Source organism: Engystomops pustulosus, chromosome 2 (assembly GCF_040894005.1).
Source record: "Engystomops pustulosus chromosome 2, aEngPut4.maternal, whole genome shotgun sequence".
In the NCBI taxonomy this organism is placed as follows: Eukaryota; Metazoa; Chordata; class Amphibia; order Anura; family Leptodactylidae; genus Engystomops; species Engystomops pustulosus.
Window position 1 is genome coordinate 105,275,156 of NC_092412.1, and position 23,511 is coordinate 105,298,666.

The window sequence follows — 23,511 nt, forward strand, 5'->3', positions numbered from 1 at the left end:
AGACAGCTGAAATACTTCCTAAAAAGTCCACAAATTACGTACAACATAGGTTCTGTAGGTCTGTTCTTAAGTTGAACTTGTATGTAAGTTGGAACTGTATATTTTATTAATGTAAAAATTGTAAACATTTTTGGTCTCAATTAGATTTTAAAAATGTTGGGTTGTCATAAGAACCATGATTAACAATAAAGCTTTAATGTAGACACCTGTGATAACTGTTACAGATGATCATTGTAGCCTAGGCAGGGCCGGATTAAGGTTTGCTAGGGACCCCTGGGTGCAAAATCTGGTGTGTGCCCCCATTGAATGTAATCCAGATAGGAACAGCAATCGCTATAAACTGCTCCCCAGAAATCACTATATACAGCTTCCCCAGTAATCACTATATATAGAGCGATATACAGTATTCACTATATACAGCTCCAAGTAATCACTATATACAGCTCCCCCAGCAATCACTATATAGTGCTCCCCCAACAATCACTGTATACAGCTCACAGCAATCATTATATATAACTATATCTATAACTATATACAGCCCCTATAATAACTATATGCAGATCCACCTATAATAACTATATATAGCCCCTATAATATCTATATACAGCCCCCCTATAATAACTATATACAACCCCCCTATAATAACTTTACACAGCTCCCATATAACTATATACAGTCCCATGTAATAACTATATACAGTACCCTGTAATAACTATATTCAATCCCCTGTAATAACTATATACAAACCCTTGTAATATCTATATACAGTCCCCTGTAATAACTATATACAGCCTCCCTATAACTATATACAGTCCTCCTATAATAACTATATACAGCCTCCTATTAAAACGATATACAATCCCCCTTTAATGATTGTATACAGTCTCAGGTAAAAGAATAAAATTGTACTCCGCTTCCATCATTCTCCCGATACGCCCCACCCTCCTTCCCTCGCGGTGTCAGGATAGTGGATATCGGAGGTGTACCAAGATGGCACTGCCGTGATGTTGCGGTGACGTCACACGCCGCCATCTTTGTATACCTCCGGTCGTGTATGTCAGAGCAGGGTACTTATTGTTCCCTCACTCTGCCATAGACTGAGTTGGGGCACATTGTCTGCATATGACCCGGTGAGTCCGGACCCATATATACTGTGACCAAATCACTAAAATCCAGCCCTATTACTGAAGCTAGACTGCATGACGTTCTGTCTTGCAATGATCACAGAAAATTCACAGTTAACCAACTAAATACATTTTACTCACTAGCATCTTTATATAATAGCTACAGTAAACTCATGGCATAACATGAATGTTTTCTTATACACAGCACACAGATGGTGGCACTACAAAATGCATTATACTTAGCAGAGAAGCCCTAACCCTTCTCTGGCAAAATATTAACAAAAGGCTAACAGTTCGGGCAGGGAGCACATGCCAAATATGGAAAAGGGGTAAGTTCCTGAAAGGTGAGGGGTAAATAAAAACAACAAATTTCGAATAATGTGGTTGTGTAAGTATGAACAGTCAGTTTTAATCGAGTGTAAACAAATGCATCATATACTTCTTAGGCTGGATTCACATTACGTTTTATGTATTCAATCACTGTATACGCTGGGAAAGCTCCAGATGGATTCCCTGAGCTTACACATTGACATACACTGGCAGACAGAAGCATACTTGTTTTCTCCTTCTGACTAGTATGCATCAAATCCGCTGAAAAGGGCAGGGTGGAAAGATGTAGCCATGTAGTACATGGCTGCTGCCGGTGTACACTCCTTTTCCCACATTCAGGGGGGTCCACAAGCAATGTATCCCACTGTATACAGTGGGATATATCCGTACCTTTCCGAATACAGTTTAAAATAATCAATCTCATCCGCAAAGTTCTGCACAATGCCGCACCTCCCATCCTCTCCTTTCTCATCTCAGTCTATCGTGCACCCCGTGCTCTTTGTTCTGCCTGTGATCTTAGATTATTCTCTTTCTTAATTTGAACCTCTAATGTACTCTTCCTGGACTTCTCCCGAGCTGCACAAGATCTCTGGAATGTCTTACGCCAGACTATCAGACTAATACCCAACCTACAAAGTTTCCATATGCACTTAAAACCCATCACTTTAAGCAAGCTCCTCACATTCCCTAACTGCAAGAAACTTCAACTCTCTTTGCAAACCCATCCTGTGTTCTCCCCGTCAGTGGCAACACTCTAGCCAACACCTGGGCAAGGTGGTTGTTGCGAATAGTGTCCTCTCCATGTTATGAGCTGTTATGGATCACCTGTTGTTTGATCACCTCTCTAGGAGGTCTCTAAATAATGGAGAACTTTGTAACTGCAGCTGTAATCATTGCCTGGTAAGGCAAGAGTTGACAATGTGAAATGTTGTTGTCCAGTTAGAATCTCTATACTATTGTAAAGCAAGCTGATTGTAGAGTGCTACCACCTGACCAAGGGAGTATAAAAACCCCTATTGGGTCTGATATGATCTGTTTGAGGAGTAAGAGTAGCTCCTTTACTGCCGATGGCTGTCATATGATGCGCATATGATCTGTTGTTGAGCAGGAGCATGCAGCGCAGAGCTCGAAGCCAGCGGCATGAATACATCTTGTGCATTAGCACAAGCTGTATATCAGGAGCATGCCCACAGCCCAGAAAGGCTCAGAAAGGCAATAGCCTCTGGCCATTGAGTTAAAGTATAAATTAGGTTATGGAGTGTTAGAAGTAACCTACCATCGGATTTACCTTAAGGTCTTTAGTGGTTCTTACCTTTCATTTCATACACCTGGTTAGGTGGCAGGTGTGGATGTGCCAGAATTTGCGGCTTTCACATCTAGAATTGGATCATAACTCCGGGAAATATGATAGCAAACTTTGAAGGGAAATTGTCTCAGGCTCAAAAAAATGCATGTGCCCAAAAAAGTTGCTACTAGGGACATCACTGTGACTACTGGCTACATCAATGCTTTGTTATTTTAGCTGTATGTCATGTCTTTTTGGAAGGTGCACCTTCAGCCCAGTCTGAGGTCCAGGGCACTCTGGAAGAGTTTTATAGACAGGATATCTCAGTACTTGTCCACATTCATCTTTCTTTCAATTGCAACGAGTCCTCCTGTCCCTTCAGATGTAAAATACCCCAATAGCATGATGCTCCCATCACCATGTTTCACTGTTGGGATTGTATTTGGCAGATGATGAACAGTGCCTGGTTTTCTCCACACATACCGCTTATAATTAAAGGGGTTGTCCAAGACCCTATGAAAAATAGATATGTTGCTGGGAAGGGGGGGGGGGCTGTACAAAAAAATTAAACATATACTTAACTTGGCGGTCCATTCCGTCTTCTGGTCAGCGAAGGTGGCCAGCCACACCCACCCGACAACACAGGGGCCCGGCCAGAGATATGTGCACACTGGGAGTGACCGCAAAAGTACAAGTTTATTATTTTTTTTATGAAGCTCCCCCCCTTCCCCGATCAAATAACTATTTTTCATAGCATCTTGGACAACCTCTTTAAGACCATAATGTTCCATCTTTGTCTCGTCAGACCAGAGAATCGTCTGGGAGTCTTTTGTGTGTTTGTTTTTTTGCAAACTGTATACAGGCTTTCATATGTCTTGCACTGAGGAGATAACAAACTCTGCAATAAAGCGCTACGGAATTTGACGCCAATATATAAATAAAGATTATAATAATTATTATTAAACCCCTGACTGGTGAAGGGCTGCAGTGATAGTTGACTTTATGGAACTTTCTTGTATCTCCCTATTACATCTCTGGAGCTCAGCCACAATGATCTTGGGGTTCTTCTTTACCTCTCTCACCAAGGCTCTTCTCCCTCAATTGCTTAGTCTGGCTGGATGGTTAAGAGTTGTGGTTGTGCCAAACTTCTTCAATTCAAGGATTATGGAGGCCACTGTGATATGGAGGCCACTTGGGAACCTTGAGTGCTGCAGAAATCCTTTTGTAATCTTGGCCAGATCTGTGCCTTGCCACAATTCTGTCTCTGAGCTCCATTGGCAGTTCCTTAGACCTCATGCTGCTCATGCACTCTGACATGCAATGTGAGCTGTGAGGTCTTATATAGACAGGTGTGTGCCTTTCCTAATCAAGTCCAATCAATTTAATTAAACACAGCTGGACTTCAATGAAGGAGTAGACCCATCTCCAGGAGGATCAGAAGGAAATGGACAGTGTGGCAGTCACATAAGAGAGTCTGATTATTTATGACCATGTGATATTTCAGTTTTTTTGTTTAATAAATAAGCAAAAATATCTACATTTCTGTTTTTTCTGTCAAGATGGGGTGCTGAGTGTACATTAATGAGAAAAAATAGAACTTTTTTGATCTTACCAATTGGCTGCATTGAAACAAATAACTTAAATATTTAAAGGGGTCTGAATACTTTCCGTACCCACTGTATATAGTAAATTTCCTTTAACTAGTCTTTTGTCCAGTCATCGGTATGTGAGAGGATCTCACACGCGAATCACAAACCCATGATATGCACACATTCATGATTATGAGGTCTTACACTAAAAATGTAAATGGCTATACTGAAAAATGTATATATTTTATTATTCATGTTATGTATATGTTAAATTGTCTTGTGCCATGAATGTTGTTTAAAGTTTGCCTTGTGAATTCTTACAGAAAAAGGTCACATTTTCGAAAGGTTGCAATTTATAAATCAACCATTTGAGAAATCAATAGAAAGATGTCTGAAGTGAAAATAGGAGTGGGTTGGGTCACTTTATTTAAATACAATTTACACAACACCCCCTCTACAGTTTGGTTTACTCTGGAATCTACTACCAAGTTATGAAGATCTGCAAGATTCCTAGTAACTTTTTTGTTGCCACTAGGGGCATTAAAATACAGAGGCAGATGTTTTTAATCTACCACTTCTACCAGTACTTCTAAACCAAGGAGATTTCCTTTAAACTATTGTAAATAATTATATTATGCTACTTAGTGTCGTACTTGGATGCTTTAGACCAATGGTCTCCAACCGCTGGGACTGTGCGATAGAAAAATGCACTTTGCATTACTTTAAATAAGTAGGTTTGGTTCTAGTTTGGGCACTCAGTCTCTAAAAGGTTTGCTGTCAATGCCCTAAAACATATCCGACATTCATAACTTTCTAGCCGTTGCCAAGGACTCTTATGGTCCTGGAAGCCCAGTCAGTAACCTACATATTCATTATTTCCTTGTACAGGCGGTCCCCTACTTAAGAACACCTGACTTACATACAACCCCTAGTTACAAACGGACCTCTGGATTTTAGTAATTTACTGTACTTTAGTCCTAGGCTACAATAAACAGCTTTAACAATTGTTTATCCTGGTTCTTATGACAACCCAACATTTTTAAAATCCAATTGTCACAGAGACCAAAAATTTTTGACTAGGGTTACAATAATAAAGTATACGGTTCCGACTTACATACAAACTCAACTTAAGAACAAACCTACAGACCCTATCTTGTATGTAACCCGGGGACTGCCTGTAGTTAGACAAGCTTCTCCCTTTGAGCCATATTATTATACAAATGCATATTGAGTAGGCTGCATGCTGAATATCTGTATAAAGAACAGTGTTTGTACTCTGCCATGCACCACTAATACAGGGGCTGGGGCCCCACCTGGGGTCATTCCTGTTCATTTGTACGCTAGTTTGAGCCTAAAAATAGTAATGAATAGTATATGATCTTTATAAAAAATATCATATGTACCACAGTATCACCATGGTATTGTATATAAGACACTTCATAATTTTATATGAGGAAGTAAGAGATGGGTAAATGTATACTGCATGTGGTCACGGTCAGCAGATTAAGTCAGCTGTTACTGTAGATGAACAAGTCACGCTGTGTTATAACAAGAATACAGTTATACTATTCTTGTTTTTACAAGGAATATAATACATTGCAGCAGAAAATTAAAATAATATGTGATAAAGAAAATAAATATAAATGTATAAAATAATTGACCTGTCCTTAAGGTCAGCAAAATCACAGTGTCCTGACATCTCCTTTGAATAGGAGATGAGTTAGTTTGGCTACTACACAAGAGAATTTAGCTTTCTGCTTCCTTTCCCACTCTCTGGGGGTCATTTACTAAGGGCCCAAATCGCCATTTTTCGTCGGGTTTCCCGAATATTACCGATTTGCGGCATTTTTCCCTGGATTGCCCCGGGTTTTTGGCGCATGCGTACGGATTGTGGCGCATCGGTGCCGGCATGCATGCGACGGAAATGGGGGGGGGGGCGTGGCCATCGGCAATACCCGACGGATTTGGAAAAACTGCAGTATTTTTTTTTTTTAAATGTGTCGCTTGACACGCGCTTACATGCACCCAGGGTAGGATGGTGAACTCCAGCGGACCTTGGCGTAGCAGCGACACCTGGTGGACATCCGGCGCACTACCTTAGTGAATCGCCGGAAGACCCAAATACTCGACGGAGAACGCGCCGCTGGATCGCGACAGGACCGGGTAAGTAAATGTGCCCCACTGTGTATGGAGGTGCCGGTGGTGATCAGTTGGGTTTAGACCAATATTATATTGATGACCCATGCAGCAGTTGCCCTCTTATATGGCAAACTGAGTAATCAGTATCCATGGTCATGTGGCTGTAGATAAAAAAATTGTTATAGTTTAGAGACAAATGAAGAGCGCTTGTATAAAAGAATGAGCTGAAGAACAAGATGACTTTGCAGTACTGAGCAATGCAAAATACATTGCAACCATACTCTGTCATCTTTCAAAATCCTGCAAAAAATCTGATATCTAAAAGATTATAAATAAAATTGTGGAAGTTTGTGGAGGGAAGTGCTGTATGTGCATAAATAATACATTTAATCCAAACCATAAGCCACAAAGTTCAAGACATTGATTTAAAGGGAACCTGTCATCAGGGAGTTAATTTTTACCTGGTTCCCCTGTGTATTTCAAAAATGCCTTTGTCAGCAATTTCAATAAATCTGTTTGTATAGTTTAGTGCAGTTATGTGACACTATTCATTCTTTACATATACTACATATTGGTGCAAATATCCACTGTTTACTAGGTTGATGTCTGTACAGCTATTCTTGATGCTTGTGCATATGGTACACTATGAACTTTTCTTGAGTGGGATACTTTAGTGCTAGTTTTACCAAATATCCTCTATTATCATATATTAAATTTTACAAATGTAAGTGCAATATTTCAGACATATGAGAGTCAACAAAAAGTAAAATCTTTCAGCTTAATATGTACAACAAGGTTTTGCCCAAATGACACTAAATAATAAATGACAGTTCATTGTCTATGTTAAGTGTTTGCGCCATTATTGTGTCGCAGCTGCACTTTGTCAGACACTTTGAACAATGTGAACTACTATGGAATTATCTGGATCAACTTGTACATGTGAGTGAGGCAAACTGCCTAAAAGTAGTTTGCACCACTTTTGATAAATTTGGCCAATCTGGGTACAGTATTTCTGTTGTACAATACAGGCGGTCCCCTACTTAAGAACACCTGACTTACATACGAGCCCTAGTTACAAACGGACCACTGGATGTTGGTAATTTACTGTACTTTAGTCCTAGGTTACAATAAACAGCTATAACACTTATCAAATGTGTCTGCAATTAAGATTTATTGTTAATCCTGGTTCATATGACAATCCAACATACTTAAAATCCAATGGTCACAGAGACCAAAAAAATTTTGACTGGGGTTCGGTTCCGACTTACATACAAACTCAACTTAAGAACGCAGCAGAGTTTTTCAAGCAATGTAACCAAAAAGATACTCTGCTGATGCTGAGCACCAAAGCATTAGAACATAAAGTAACCACTCTAGCGGAGAAAGAGATCCGCCTCTTCTGGACCAATCATTCTCTACGTTCATATAGAGATAATAATAGGGTCCCTAGAGGCCTTAGGGTCTTCAAAGAGGCCGCGCAGTACAAAGAGGATCTGGAGTTCATGAAGACATGGAAAGAGTTGCAGAATTCTGGACCACAGAGTCCGACTCCAGCACGTCTGAAGATCGGCCCACAGGAGAATTGGAGGAAGCAGGACTAGGACCACATGCTGTCGGATCAAGAGATGGTCCGGCCCCAAGGGGATCCAACCCTGCCGCAATGCCGGTAGCCCCTTTAGGCGGAGGACCCAGAGGGGCCGAGGTAAAGGGAGGAAGAGGAAAACGACCTGGCCAGAAGCGGAAGCAGGTCTCCTGGCGATGAGGCAACAGAGGATGATCCCTCCGGTAACCGTACTGGACAGTCCTTAACGATCCCCTTCCCTCCTCCCCCCCAGTCCTACCCTCCCTTCCCTCTTCATTCCCGTCCAACCCCCTGACCTTTCCCTTCCGCCTGTTTCTCCCGTAGCCATCCCACTAACCTCATGCCCGATCACTAATCATGACCACACCCATACTAATTTGGACGATGTAAAGACTAATCTCACCCTTACTAATACGGACAAAAAGATGACTGTCATTAACCTCACGGACGAGACATTATCCGATGCTTGTGTGTCTCTACTTTCTATAGGAATAAATTATGCATTAGTAGAAATGTTTGATTATACAGAATTTGAAGTTGATATGTACAAGGCAGTGCGTAAACTTAGCCTTAGGAAGTTCCTCCAGGGGAACCGCGGGGTCCGTACCCAGCAGGAACTAGGTGAGATCCCGGTTACTGTGGGACCTTTAGGTTTTATTCCCCCCACCGCATTGGCACCGATTGGCGAGGCAGAGATCAATCTCCTGCTGGAGATCGGGGAGGAAACTATAGGTACGGACCCACAGGCCACAACCACCTTGGAGGTGACGCCGTTCAGAGGTGGTGTATCCTCCACTTTTTGTCCCCCACCTTTGCCGACAGGCTCACCTATTGAGGTCTTTAAGGATCGTGTTCTGGAAGAGGTGCATGCATTATTATACCCTGAAGTACCCAAAAACCTCACAGAAGAAGAGCTCCGGGCCCTTCACGATCTAAGCACACGTACCGACCTTGTGGTGAAGCCTGCCGACAAGGGGGGAAATGTGGTCCTTATGACTAGGGCAGCCTATGAAAAAGAGGCCCTGCGCCAGCTACTGGATACGGAAACGTATGTAAAACTAGATGTTAATCCCACCTGTAAATATCAGGAAAACTCCAGTCCTACTTACGCTGGAGCGTAGAACAGAAAATTATTTCAGAAAAAACAGCCTCTAGGCTGTTTCCCTCGAATCCACGGCACCCCAATTGGTACTTCCTTCCCAAGGTGCATAAGACCCTTGTCGATCCCCCGGGCCGCCCAATTGTGGCAGGGACCTGTCACAATACCTGGATTGGCTCCTTCGTCCACTCTTGAGAGATATTCCCAAGTACCTCAAGGATACGAATGCGTTCTTGGGAGTATTGGAAGAGTTGCACTGGCAAGAGAATTACAGCCTCATATCGATAGATGTTGAGAGTCTGTATACACGGATTCCCCAGGATTTGGGAGTAGAGTGTATCAAGGAGGTGTTGATTAATGCCGGTCGAGAGGAGAAGTTTATCGACTTTGTATGTGAGGGTTTGAGATTGGTGTTGTCCCACAACGCCTTCACGTTCAGTGGGAGGTGGTTTGCCCAAAGGACGGGTACGGCCATGGGCACCCCTGTGGCGTGTAACTTTGCCAACATTTTCTTGGCATGTTTTGAGAGCCGTTACGTCCTGTCCCTGGGCAGGTGTATTATCGATACGTGGATGATGTGTTCATGGTGTGGGAGGGGTCCAAACTCGAGTTCCACTCCTTTGTACAGTACCTCAATACAGAGAACACCATGAACATGCGATTCACGTCTGTTTTTGGGGACAAAAGTTTGGATTTTCTTGACGTACAGGTTACGGAGTCTGAGGGTAGGCACGACACCACAACCTTCCGAAAGCCCACAGCCACCAACTCCCTTCTGCACTTCAGTAGCTTCCACCCGGAGCACACCAAGACTAGCCTACCTTATAGCCAGTTCCTCCGGCTGAGACGCATTAATAGCGATGAAGGCAAGTTCCAAACTCAAGCAGAGGAGTTGAAGGGTAGGCTTAGGGACCGGGGATACCCAGTAGGACTACTGGAGAAGGCACAGAGGAAGGCAATGGATGTCCCCCGTAGGGACTTACTTAAAGGCAAGAGGAGGGCTTCAGGGGGGTTGGAGGGAGCAGAAGAGGACAGGTTCACTTTCTCCTTTAGATACTCCCCCTGTGAGAGGGCCATACGATCGGCCATCCAAAGGAACTGGCACATCCTCACTCAGGATTCTGATTTAGCCAGTATCACAGGTGCCAGACCGCTGGTTGCTTTCAGGAGAAGCTCCACTATCAGAGATAGATTGGTCCACAGTAGACTCCCACCAACGAGAGAGACTTGGCTATCTAGGGGCTTACCCACTGGAAACCACAGATGTGGTCATTGCAATTACTGCAACTCTAATGGCCAACTTAAGGTGATAGATTTTGGAGGGGTGAGACAAGCAGTGAAGACATTGATTACTTGCCGCTCGGATTTCGTGGTGTATGTGGTCTACTGCCCTTGTGGTCGATTTTACATTGGGAAAACTATTAGGAAGTTATTCACCCGGTTCAGGGAACACCAGAGATCCATTACAAAAGGTAGTGGAAGCCACCGTCTAATTGAACATATTCAACAAGAACACGGGGGCAACCCAGATGTTCTCAGGTTCTCAGGCATTGAGAGGATTGAGCACAAGGACGGGGGAGGGGATCGCGCAAAATTCCTCCTACAGCCTGAAAGTAGGCTCATCAGTAAATTTGGGGCTCTGGGTCCTCTGGGGCTTAATGATCGTAACAAATTTAACGTATTCCTGTGATAACAATCATCCCTTCCTTCTGCTTGCTTCCTTCTGTACAGGTCACCTTATCCGTTTATTCCCATGCTACTGTCTTATGACAATATGTTTAACTGCGGAGCATTTGCTCCCGCAGTACCCCGCGATCTGCAGGACCACAGGTGCTTATATAGCACCCCATGCGCCCTCCATATTTCAAAATAATCCCTGGGTGTTATTTATAGTTCATTGTGAAAAAGCGCCATTCAATGTGAATTGACGATTGCATTGCTGCAGATATGGCATCTTTTTGTTTGTTTTTAACTTCAGTAGTGGGTCTGTATTTCCAGTCCGGGTTTTGGAAGGATTTCCATGCCAGGCTTGCTGACTCATTTTGCTCCGGCTTATCTGAATAGTTTTAATGATCACCTGTTTGTCACATTCACTCTGTTCTATTGTATGTTTATGCATAAGGATTTTGATGTGTATTACTGAATCCCCATTGCGGTGTCATCCTCACAGGTGCCGTTATACATTGCTTGTTACTTGGTATGGCCACGCCCACCCGCGAACACGTGTATTTTAGCGTTGACACGGAGGGGCGGAGCCATCGGCTTGAGAAAGCGCCATAGCGCGCGAAACGGCCCCGTTGCCGGAGTTTGTCTCTGTACCCCCCTGCATGCCTCCCCACCAATAAAGGACACTTACCACGTCTTGGAATCGGTGAGTGCCGTCTTTTGTATGGACATCTTTTTACCTATACTTGACTGAGCACCACCGGGCAGTCCTGCTGTGATCACCTTTGCCCCTGGAAAGTCGAGCTACGTGCTGGGCTGTCGGTGGTACTGTTGGGGCTGTGCTCGCCAGAGACACTTCTTTACTTAATATCAACTTAAGAACAAACCTACAGAACCTATCTTGTATGTAACCCGGGGACTGCCTGTACATAAAAAAGTTGCAAACCCCAGAGCATGGACATGTTACATGGTTAAAGATAAAAAAATAATTATAATTTGGATGCGAAAAGCCTAGCATGTTTATAATTTTATTTATTTCTATATGTATGCATTTTAGAGAAAAAGGGGGTGATTTGAACATTTATGTATTTTAATTTTTGTTTTGAATTTTTTTTCCTATTATTTTGCCACCGGTGACATAAATCAGTGGCAATATGGAAGCACCAATGCGCCTGCACCAAACAGGTTAACTACCGTAATTGTGCCAGCACTGATTGCGGAAGTTAACTGTATAGTACAGGAGACACATGCCCTGTGTGAAAAAGGCTCAGCCATGAGGCCTCACCATAAATTCTTAGGCTACATTCAGACGAATGTGTGCCCGCCATACCGTAGCACATTTTGGCACCGAGGAGAGGAGGAGGGGGTCAACGCCGCTCACCCCCGCCCCTCTCTATAGAGAAACATGGCACATGGCATAGACATGTCCTGCATAATGATAAAGAAAAGACTTTTTAAAATATGGTTATTAGTGCAGGGCACTCCTGCACATGAAACATCCCCCATCGGGGCCTAGCCTTTTTCTGGCTCAGTCGCAGCTGATGAGAGCGGCCTAGTGCTAGTCTGCAGTCACGGTGCTGGGTGCCAGGGGAAGAGGCCTTGTCCACAGCCTGTCAGGTCTCCGACTGGTGGAAGCACATGAAAGGAGGGAGAGGCTGAAGTTGTAGGATGTTTCTCCCTTGGGAAACCCAGGTGATAGTATTTGGGGCGGTCTTGGTGTTATCAGCCTTACGCAGGGATGTCAACCATTAAATTTACAGTTTGTTTATTCAGGAACACGGCAACAGCCAAAACAACAGGAACAATCAACTGGTTCGAGGAGGCTGGGTGGATGGTGGTCCAAAGGAGTTGCTCACAGTCTGGTATAGGTAGCTGCAGGCTGGAGATAGATGAATGGCTGCTTCAGTAGCATGGTTCAAATGCAGGTCCTGGTATAGCTCAGGGTCCTGCAGAGCTTAGTTGTAAGCTGGGTGTCAGGGCAGCCGGCCTCAGACCATGTGATCCTTATTTCATCCGGGGCAGTAAAAGAGCTAGCTCTCCAGCCACAAGGGGTTTTATAACCTCCCATTGTGAGGTGGCAAGCTCCTCATCCAACCAGCACCTCTGTAAAATATCACAATAACAATGCATTTGATTAGTCATCATTAGTAACATTCCTTCAGGCAGATTTTGAGCTGCTGCAGTACCAAATAGGGCCAGTAGATGGCAGCTTTGCTAAAGGGAAGGACATCTCACACATGGTATAATCCTCTTACTTTTAGATGCCTGCCCTATGGAACCTATAGAGATTGCAGGATTAGTGGGCCCTACTTCTCCCACAGCTACAAGGTATAAAAGGTTCACAATTTCGGAACATAACCTGTCCGGTGGGAGGCTATTCATTTCATATGAATATTCATATTCATTCATGCAGGAGGCCCGGCGCTCTTTCGGCTTCTAATTATGAAGGTTTACTGTGTGCTATCATATCCACCCACTTCGATCCGCTTGCTGGCAAAGTCATGTCAGGAAGTGGTTAATAAAGTTTCCAAATGTGAAGATGAGATCTGTGGCAAACATATACAGGACTGAACAGGGTCCAGGTTTCAGTAGGCCCCTGGGCGAGAGAGCCTCATTAATAATAATAATTCTCTTTGGAACATCTCTGCCAATACATAGGCAGGCTTGAAGTTGCAAATAGTGCCCTTTTCTGGTCAGGAGCTGTTAGGGGGAGTGGCAAACCCTCTATGAAGGTTCCAGAACCTGGGCATTATGGAATAGCAGCTGTAGCCTCTGCCTGGAAAGGCAATAGTTAAATGGGTGTAAGATGTCATCCAATTATGTGGCTGTATTGTAAACTGGAGCGTGATTGTAGAGGTGCTACCACCTGACCAGGGGGAGTATATAACCACATTGTCTCAGGTCAAGTCTGCAGAGTCCAGACCACATGGTCTGAGTTAAGACTGAGACAGCACATCTTCAGTGCTGCCACAGAAACCAATCCCAGGACACTGAGTCAGGAGACTCTAACCCAGAGCTGCAGCTTCCATATTTTGCACACAGCTCCATCTCAATTATCCCAGCCTGCATCAACTATCAGGCTGGTGCACTATTCCTGCGGACCACTCTCCACAACCACTCTAGTACCAGAATCGGAATACGCTGTTTTACCGTTTTGGCCCGTTGCCTGCTACCTGTTGTTCAATAAAGAACGGTGAGTTGATTTGCACAACGTTGCCTCCATCTGATCCCTGGATACGGCTGTCTACCACCACTGGCTTAACCATCCATTACCCAAAGACCTATCTTACAGACATTAATGGGTTGCCCCAGGGAGAACCAGTACATCAGCCTCTCTCTCCATATTTCTTGCACACACCAACTGCTGGAGACCTGCCAGGCTGTAGGACAGCCCTCCGGTCCCCATACCCAGCACCGTGACATTAGCGTGCCCTAGGACGCAATAGCCAGCCACCCCGGTATTCTGGGCCCCGGCTGCCTCCAGGCCCCAAGAAAAGGCCAGATCCTTGTGGGGGATACACGATACACAGTTCCTGTCCCCATGAGGCCCACAATCTAATCAAACTACCAATATGTTTTGAAGTATGGTAAAAAACCAGAGGACCCGGAGGAAACCAGTAGTCCCCTTCGCAGTTAATTCACATTCATTAAAAATTCAGAAACTAAAACAGTCTCCTATTCCCTAAAATATCCAGTGGTTTGTCATAACAAACAGCCCCCTCATGGTTATATAAAGCTCCACTCAACCTCTATGGATTCATCATTTACAGCCCCCTCTACCCCATGGTTTCCACGTTTACAGCCTTATGTGGACCCCACCAGCAGCTCTGGGCCCCGGCACTTGCCCGGGCACGGCCAGTGCTGGCGCCAGCCTTGGGACTGTACACTTCCAACTTTGTGGCCCATTGAGATGTTTTAAAGATCTTTGTTTTTTTAGTTGAGGTGTTGGCATGATTTCTCCATAAAATGAAAGACAAATGTGAGGAGATAATTAAATACCAAAGGGTATTTAGGTTTTCCTAATGTCCTTACTATTCTATACTTGGATCTTATTACTTTACAAGTAATTTGAATATCCACATATTGAATAATGTACTTAATGATCTGACTCACTCCGACATAGCGGCCAGGATTGCACTCCTGTCTGAGCTATACTTGCATTATGTATAAGAATGCATTATTAACCTTTACAGTTCCATCTTCTTTCCATGAAATCAGTGATGTGTAGCAGACTTCCAAGTATAACATGTTCCCAAGACCCCAGCTGCCAGTTTTGCTTGTTTATTTCTTTCAACTCTTACAGTTTCCTTCCTTCATGTGTCTGCTGTAAGATTTCCTGGTAGGGATGCTGTATGTGGAATGTGCCAAAGGACTCTCTCTTTAGGGAGTGCTAATATTACAGTCTGGGGGATGGGGTGATATGAAAATGTTCCCAGCCACTAAACTAAAGAAAAGTCACCCAAAGAGTAGAGTCACATTACATGGGAAATAACCCTTCTAAAAACTCTTACCAATAAATGAGTGCTCCCGTGAGACTAGCTTTGTAACTAATACTATTCTTCCTTTCTAGTAAACAGTTATTAAAAGAAAATTGAAAGTAGGTTTATTACTATTTACTGTACTTTACTTAATTGCTTCTCTGGGTATTTTAACCAAATCCTACACAATAAAATTATTTTATGGCTGGTCAATATAATATTCTTGGATATTTTCTACTTCATGGAAATCTATATGGGAAACTTCTGTATGAGATTGATTTTCTATTCTACATATGTCACCATGTGTATAGGTTACTGAATGGACAGATGCCACTTATCTGATTTGGAAGTTCAGATGAGGAAAAATATTCTGGCACCAAGTTCAATTTAACCTTTATTTTTCTTGGACCTAATTCACTTATTACGAAGAACACATTGTGAAGATATGCAATAGATGCAAAAAGTCTGTCATGGGTCACAGAAAACACTGTAATATCAAGTATATGTTGTAGGCAGAGGTTGTTTAGGGTTAAGCAATTAATACAGAACAAGCTAGTAACTGGCATTATCTGCTCTTTGTCTGCGTGTGCCAATCCCTGATAGGACTGTTACACTTATTGAAGAGTAGAACTCTCTGTGTACATAGCTTGTGCAGGCCTTTGGATGGTAAAAGCTGGACATATTTGCTAAAGTAAAGTTCATTTAACAAACCAAGTGCTTTATTGTTTTAGACTTTGTTCACATCAACTTTTTAGCCTCTTTCACTGATTCCATCAGAAATTATGGATAATATTGTGTAGCAAGATGCGCTATATTGTCTTGGACAATAACAGACGCCATACTACCATGGCCGGATAGAGGGTAGTGGAGGCCTCTGGGTGTATACTAGTGGGGGCCGTACCCACTATTAGTTACAATAAAATAACCTTTGCTCCTAGGAAATATTCATGCTTTTCCAGAGATCCCAGTTAAGAGAATTGCCTACTGAATAAAAATCTTATCGACTGTAGAACCTCATCACACACACCTCAGCTGCTGTAGAACCTCTAAATACACACCTTAAAGGAAACCTACCGTTTGATTTGATGCATTATGAAGAAAACATACCTTAAGAATGCTGTAGCTACACTGATACAGGATTATATCTTGGTTAATCCCTGAGTTGAGTTTTGCTGAGAAAACAATTATAGCATTCAGGGGAAAAGCTGGGTGAGGCTGGCTGCCTACATAACCACATTACACATGGAGCTTGTGATTACACATGGAGTTTAGTCATAACTAATCAACCTGCACTGGATCACTGATACACAGCAGCTGGGGGATGGTGCAACAATTGATTATTCTGCCTTCAGGCTCAACCCAGGGATTAAATCATCCTGTGAAGCAGTGAATAATAATAATTAATGTGATAGGAGAAGCTCTGAGCCTGCCACAGAAGGGAGACAGCTTCATTATCATAATTTTATGACGGTTTTATCAGCAAAACCACTCCGCACATGGATTAACCAAGATATGATCCTGCATCAGTGTAGCTACAGTAGTCTCAAAGTATGTTTGGGTCAAAATGCATCAAATCAAATGGTAGGGATTGAACACATTCCCTCATATTTTTGTAATGTGTGTATAAGTGTGTGGGGCAGGATATTAGGTAATTTACAAATATATATCGATTAAAAGTTCTGCTCTGCTTTCTTGATATATGAAGTGAAGATGTCTTTTAACTCATCGGCCAGACATTCCAGTCCATAAAAGGGCTGCAGATGAAGGGTCATGTGATTTAATCTCTCCATGAGCAATTGTCCTATCCACGGTCAAATAGAGATCACATTACCTGAAGCCATTTTATAGGTATAGATTTAAAACTTAAATATATGTATCTGCCACTGGAGGGAGTTCCCATTTCAGCAAATAAATATGATTGTGTGTATGATGAAAATGTATTGTTACGTCTTTCTATGGTTCTTCTGTATTTTGTAATGTCAGACTGACAGTAAATTCTGTCTGTTTTTTTTCAGGTTCTATCAGTAAAGAAAACTAGCATTAAAGGTTGGGTTGTCCAGGTTCCTAATTATTTCTACAATTGCCCTCAGGCAATATAAAACTTATTTCGACCTTACCTCTGGTCCAGTGACAATGACACAACAACAGTGGACAACCACTACAGGATAATGCAGGTCACAGGCAGAGACTGTACTGTGTACAGGAGATAAGTACCACAGTAAGTATAACTTCTCTATTAATTTTACACCACCTGAGGCCAGTTATAAAAAATATTATGAACCTGGACAATCCCTTTGAGTCAATTTATTCTCCAGCATCCTGTAAATGTATTCCTCTGCTTACTGTGTAATCCGTATAAAATGATGACGCACAGAGGTACAGGCTATTAATTACATTTTATATGACCTCCTCTCTGCTGTATAGTCCTGCACTTATGTTGTTTTTTACTCAAGGTTTAGCTATGAAATTTTAGAATGTTATTTTTTTACTAATATAATGTGAAGAACTAAAAAAAAAGCACAGTAAGCTACAAAAATGTAGGGTGCTACTGAACAAAGAAGAGATGGGCAGACAGACAGAAAATAACATTTCTTTATTTTGGGCATATTCCCATGAACTCTTCACAGTAACAGATGATGTCAAATGCTCTCCTCGGATATAGAAATCTCAGAGGTGCATTTGCTCTATGCTAGGGATTTTAAATTAGAAACACATTTTATTCTGGTTAGCAAAGTTGAAATGAGGTGACTTACTCTTTCATTGAATTAACCTTTACAAACTTCAGTGAATATATAGCGTGTTTTCAGCCAGTCCTTGCTTTATAGATGTTTGCAGCTATTTATTTCTGGTCTGTCCTAAGGGTGCTGACACACTTAACCGTCTTTGAATAACCAAACCCAGGATACCACCATCTTGAACATGGTCAACAAGGGCGTTCTTGGCTGGGTCACACCTTTACTTTAAAGGGGTATTTCCATCACAACCAATTAATGTTATTGTTTGTGTAATAAAAAGTTATACAATTTTCCAATATACTTTCTGTAGCAATTCCTCACCTTTTTCTGGATCTCTGATTGCTGTCATTCTATAGAAAGCTTCTATGTTTCCTTCCAGTGGACAAAATCTGACCTTGGTCACACAGCTGCTCGGCTTGTTAGTATCATAGAGTGTAATGAGAGCCGTGTGTTATAACGAACCGAGCACCTGTGTGACCATGGTCAGTTTTCTGTCCACTGGAAGTAAACATAGAAGCTTTCTATAGAATGACAGCAAGCAGAGATCTAGAAAATGGCGAGCAATTGATACAGAATGTATATTGGAAAATTGTATAACTTTTGATAATACAAACAATACCATGAATGTGCTGTAATGGGAACACCCCCTTAAAGTGGTGGCCAAAAGTATTGGCACCCCTGCAATTCTGTCAGATGATACTCAGTTTAAAAAAAAATGATTGCAATCAGAAATTCTTTGGTGTTATTATCTTCATTTAATTTGTCTTCAATGGAAAACCACATAAAGAATTGTCTAAAAGCCAAATTGGATATAATTCCACACCAAACATAAAAAGGAGGTGGATAAAAGGATTGGCACTGTTTGAAAAATCATGTGATGCTTCTCTAATTTGTGTAATTAACAGCACCTGTAACTTACCTGTGGCACCTAACAGGTGTTGGCAATAACTAAATCACTCTTGCAGCCAGTTGAAATGGATTAAAGTGGACTCAACCTCTGCCCTGTGTCCTTGTGTGTAACACATTGAGCATTAAGAAAAGAAAGAAGACCAAAGAACTGTCTGAGGACTTGAGAATCAAAAATGTGAGGAAGCATGAGCAATCTCAAGGCTACAAGTCCATCTCCAAAGACCTAAATGTTCCTGTGTCTACCTTGCGCAGTGTCAAAGCCCATGGCACTGTGGCACCTCCCTAGATGAAGAAGTGTAAAGCCCATGGCACTGTGGCTAACCTCCCTAGATGAAGAAGTGTAAAGCCCATGGCACTGTGGCTAACCTCCCTAGATGAAGAAGTGTAAAGCCCATGGCACTGTGGCTAACCTCCCTAGATGAAGAAGTGTAAAGCCCATGGCACTGTGGCACCTCCCTAGATGAAGAAGTGTAAAGCCCATGGCACTGTGGCTAACCTCCCTAGATGTGGATGGAAAAGAAAAATTGACGAGAGATTTCAACGCAAGATTGTGCTCATGGTGGATAAAGAACCTCCACTAACATCCAAATAAGTTCAAGCTGCCCGGCAGTACGAGGGTACAACGGTGTCAATGTGTACTTTCCGTCGGCGTCTGAATGAAAAGGGACTGTATGGTAGGATACCTAGGATACCTATACTTCTTACACAGAAACATAAAAAAGCCATTTTGTCTCTCATAGTTGAGGTGTATCTATGATCTCAATTACAGGCCTCTCTCACCTTTTTAAAGGGGTTATCCGGGTTTTAAAAACTAGTGAGGGCCAGGCTGGGGAGGGCTATTTAAAAATAATAAACATCCACTTAGCTCCTCCGGCGCCGCCGCTGTCCCGCGCCGCTGTCCCTTCGATCCGTGCCCCTGTTTGTTTACAGGGGCACGGAAGCCGCGCACAAGAAGCTTCCGGTCCGCAATGTGGCTGGGTCCTCCCATCCGTCCCTATCTCCCAGCGTTGTAAGCGCTGGGAGATGGTGTCGGATGGGAGCTTCCGGCCGGCTGGAAGCTCCCTGTGCGTCCTTGTAATGAAACCGGCGCACAGAGAAGACCGTCCACGGCGCGGGACATCGGCAGCGCCGGACGAGGTGAGTACATGTTTATTATGTTTAAATTGCCCCCAGCACTGCCCTCAGTAATTTTTAAAGCCTGGATAAGTGGGAGAATATGTCACAATTTGTGACTGACTACTTCCCCCCCCCCTCTTTTTTGTTGTTTTGTCTATCTGTATCTTGTCATTTTTCCTGTGCACTCATTCAGTGAAGGGATTGTCGACCAGAATTCCTTGACCAGTAGGGTTTGTGAGGATTGTTAGGTAGGTGACAGGGATAATAGGTGAGTTTAAAGCCTGTACTCCTTTCTATATCGTGACAGTTAAATTACCCTTATAGTACAGACAGAATATACATCATATCATACTGAATAGATCAATGCAAGTTAACCCTGTATGTGAAATAAAGTATAAAGTATAGGGGGAAAATGCAAAAGTCTTCAAATGCCCAAAGTTGAATGCTCCCCATTCCAGGGCAATACAAATGGACCATGTGGTCAATACTGTAGCAGCCATATGGTATACTGCTTCCTTCTGGCTCCCATACTGTATAATGTTCCCCTTTGTGGCCCTTACATTTTATAATAGCCCCCTTGTGACTTGTTTGGATGATAGTGGAGATTCTTTATTCACAATCTTGCATTGAAATTTCTCGTCAATTTTTCTTTTCCGTACACATCTAGGGAGGTTAGCTGTAGTGCCATGGGCTTTAAACCTCTTGATGACACTGCACACGGTAGACACAGGAACATTCAGGTCTTTGGACTTGTAGCCTTGAGATTGCTCATGCTTCCTCACAATTTTGATTCTCAAGTCCTCAGACAGTTCTTTGGTCTTCTTTCTTTTCTCCGTGGTCAATGTGGTACACACAAGGACACAGGGCAGAGGTTGAATCAACTTTAATCTATTTCAACTGGCTGCAAGTGTGATTTAGTTATTACCACAACCTGTTAGGTGCCACAGGTAAGTTACAGGTGCTGTTAATTACACAAATTAGAGAAGTGTCACATGATTTTTCTCCACCCCCTGTTTTATGTTTGGTGTGGAATTATATCCAATTTGGCTTTTTGACAATTCTTTTTGTGGTTTTCCATTGAAGACAAATTAAATGAAGAGAATAACACCAAATAATTTCTGATTGCAATCATTTTTTGGAAAACACTGAGAATTCTGACAGAATTTTGAGACAAATAAAGATGCTTTGGAACTCAATTTAGAAAATGATAAGAATTTGCCAAGCAATTTTTTATTTTAGGTGCACTGGATACATTTGAAAAAGTTTGTATTGGCATGCATGACAGAGGCGTAGAATGAAGCAGCATAACCATCATGTATAACTGTGCTAAATGATTTACTACGTATGTCATACTGTAGATTTAGACGACATTTTTGAACACTAAGGCTTCTTTATATTGTTACTATTTAGAGTTGATAATGTGACATAGACATGCCACAGTATGTTGTTTCTATACTTTATTATAACAATTTTGCTAAACAATTGAGAGACATTGCTGAAAAGTGATACTAATAAACCTCTGCTACTAATCATCTACTGCTAAAAGATAAAACATACTTTAATGTGGTATTCAGTAGCAAGGGAGATGATGCCTTTTTACATTGGTTGTTGTCTTCCAAGAATTGTTTACAATCCTCATACTTCATTAGGCACATAATCTTAACAAGTGGCTTCTGTACATGGGCTGTAAATAGGTTTTTACATGAAAGGATTGTCATGAATATCCACAGGATATTCCATAAATGTTTAATAGATGCAAGACCTGTAACAATCTCTAAAATCAACCCTTCAGACCATGTCCCATGGCTCCTCATTCCCACTGACAGAATTCTTTGATCATGAGTTATGTAAGTAGAGTAGAATGGAGCTAGGTGGTGTCAGTACCTCTTAACCCGATCAAGCTGCGCGCCGGAGGTGCTGAGGCTGTATGAAGAGGGCTCATGAGGTGAGCCTTCTTCCTAAGGAGGTGGGGTTTGCTGCATATTGCAGCAAATACCCCCTGCTAATATCCCCGATCAGTGCTAGTACCGACCGTATTAACTGTTCTGTTTCTGCGGCCAGCAGAATTTAAAAGTCAGACATGCATGGGCGCCGCCATCTTTGTTAAGATCGATTGTCATAAAAGCCTTGTGTCTCTGTCAGACTCGATGCTGCATGGCTTCAAAAGATTCATTACAATGATATGTAAAAATGCCACATACTGCAATACAGTACTGTATTGCAGTATATGGTAAGAATGATCAGACCATCTAGGTTTATAGTACCCTAGAGGGTGCAAAAAATAGTAAAAAAAAGCTATTCAAATTACCCCCCTTTCCCTAGAACTGATGTAAAACATAACAAACAGTAAAAATCACAATCATGTTAGGTATTGCCATGTCTCAAAATATAAAAATGGTTATTCCCGGCGGTGATCCCCATAACGGAAAATAGCGGCCAAATGTCCAAAATGCCACTTTTACACCATTTTACATCACATAAAAAATGTAATAAAAAAGTGATCAAAAGGCTGCACTTTCCTTAAAATGGTAGCAATAAAAAGGCAGAAAATGACAAAATTACACATTTTTCCTGTAAAAACCTATATAAATTTGGTATCACCGTGATCGTATCGAACCAAAGAATAAATCAGATGTATCATTTGGAGAACACAAGGAAAGTAGTAAAAGCTGAGCCCACAAAAAAGTGACACAAATGCGTTTTTTTTCCCAATTTCACCACATTTGGAATTTTTTTCCAGCGTCCTAGTACACGGCACGAAATAATAAAAAATGTCCCTGAGAAGTCTAATTTGTTACACAGAAAATAACCCCTCACACACCTCTGTACATGAAAAAATGTAAAAAGTCATAGATCTTTGAAGACGGAGAGTGAAAAAATTAATGTAAAAATGCTATGTCCATAAGGGGGTTAAAGAAGTTTTACTGATGAAACTCACATGTGTGAAGCCAGCCTTACAGAAACGATGAGCTACAATGTTCTGCACTGGTTCCATAACTCCTATTCTCTTCTATGGGAATTACAGAAACAGGCTTACTCACTTCTACGTAGGTGTTCATTTTAGAGGTTCACAAAGTTAAAGTATATCAAACATTTTTAAAATATCATGTATTTTTAACTATTTGTTTGGGATCAAATGTATGTATGAAATATATATCTGTACAATATTTGTTATATACCATGTACTGACACTTATAATAAGTGATTGCACTATGATGTAAGTTATGCACTTAATGAATTATTATGATGTCATCACTACCATTAACTAAGCACCTCCTGTTCATAACTTTCTACAACATGTTTGCTTGACATAGGTTTACGAATTAAGAGAATGAAATGAAGCCATGGAATAAACCAGCAGATTTGCACTAGAATTATTCGAGTTCGGCATTTTTTCGCTTTTGTAGAATATTATGTAGAAACATAAATTCAAGTCCTATGTAATATTTAGCTTAAATGT

General features: G+C 41.9%; 1 protein-coding gene across 2 annotated transcripts in view; it reads left to right on the forward strand.

The window, feature by feature from the left end:
- Window positions 1-23,511, forward strand: part of RPL31 (ribosomal protein L31) — a 435,376-nt gene that overhangs the window by 329,594 nt on the left and 82,271 nt on the right. The gene's annotated exons all lie outside the window — the stretch shown is intronic.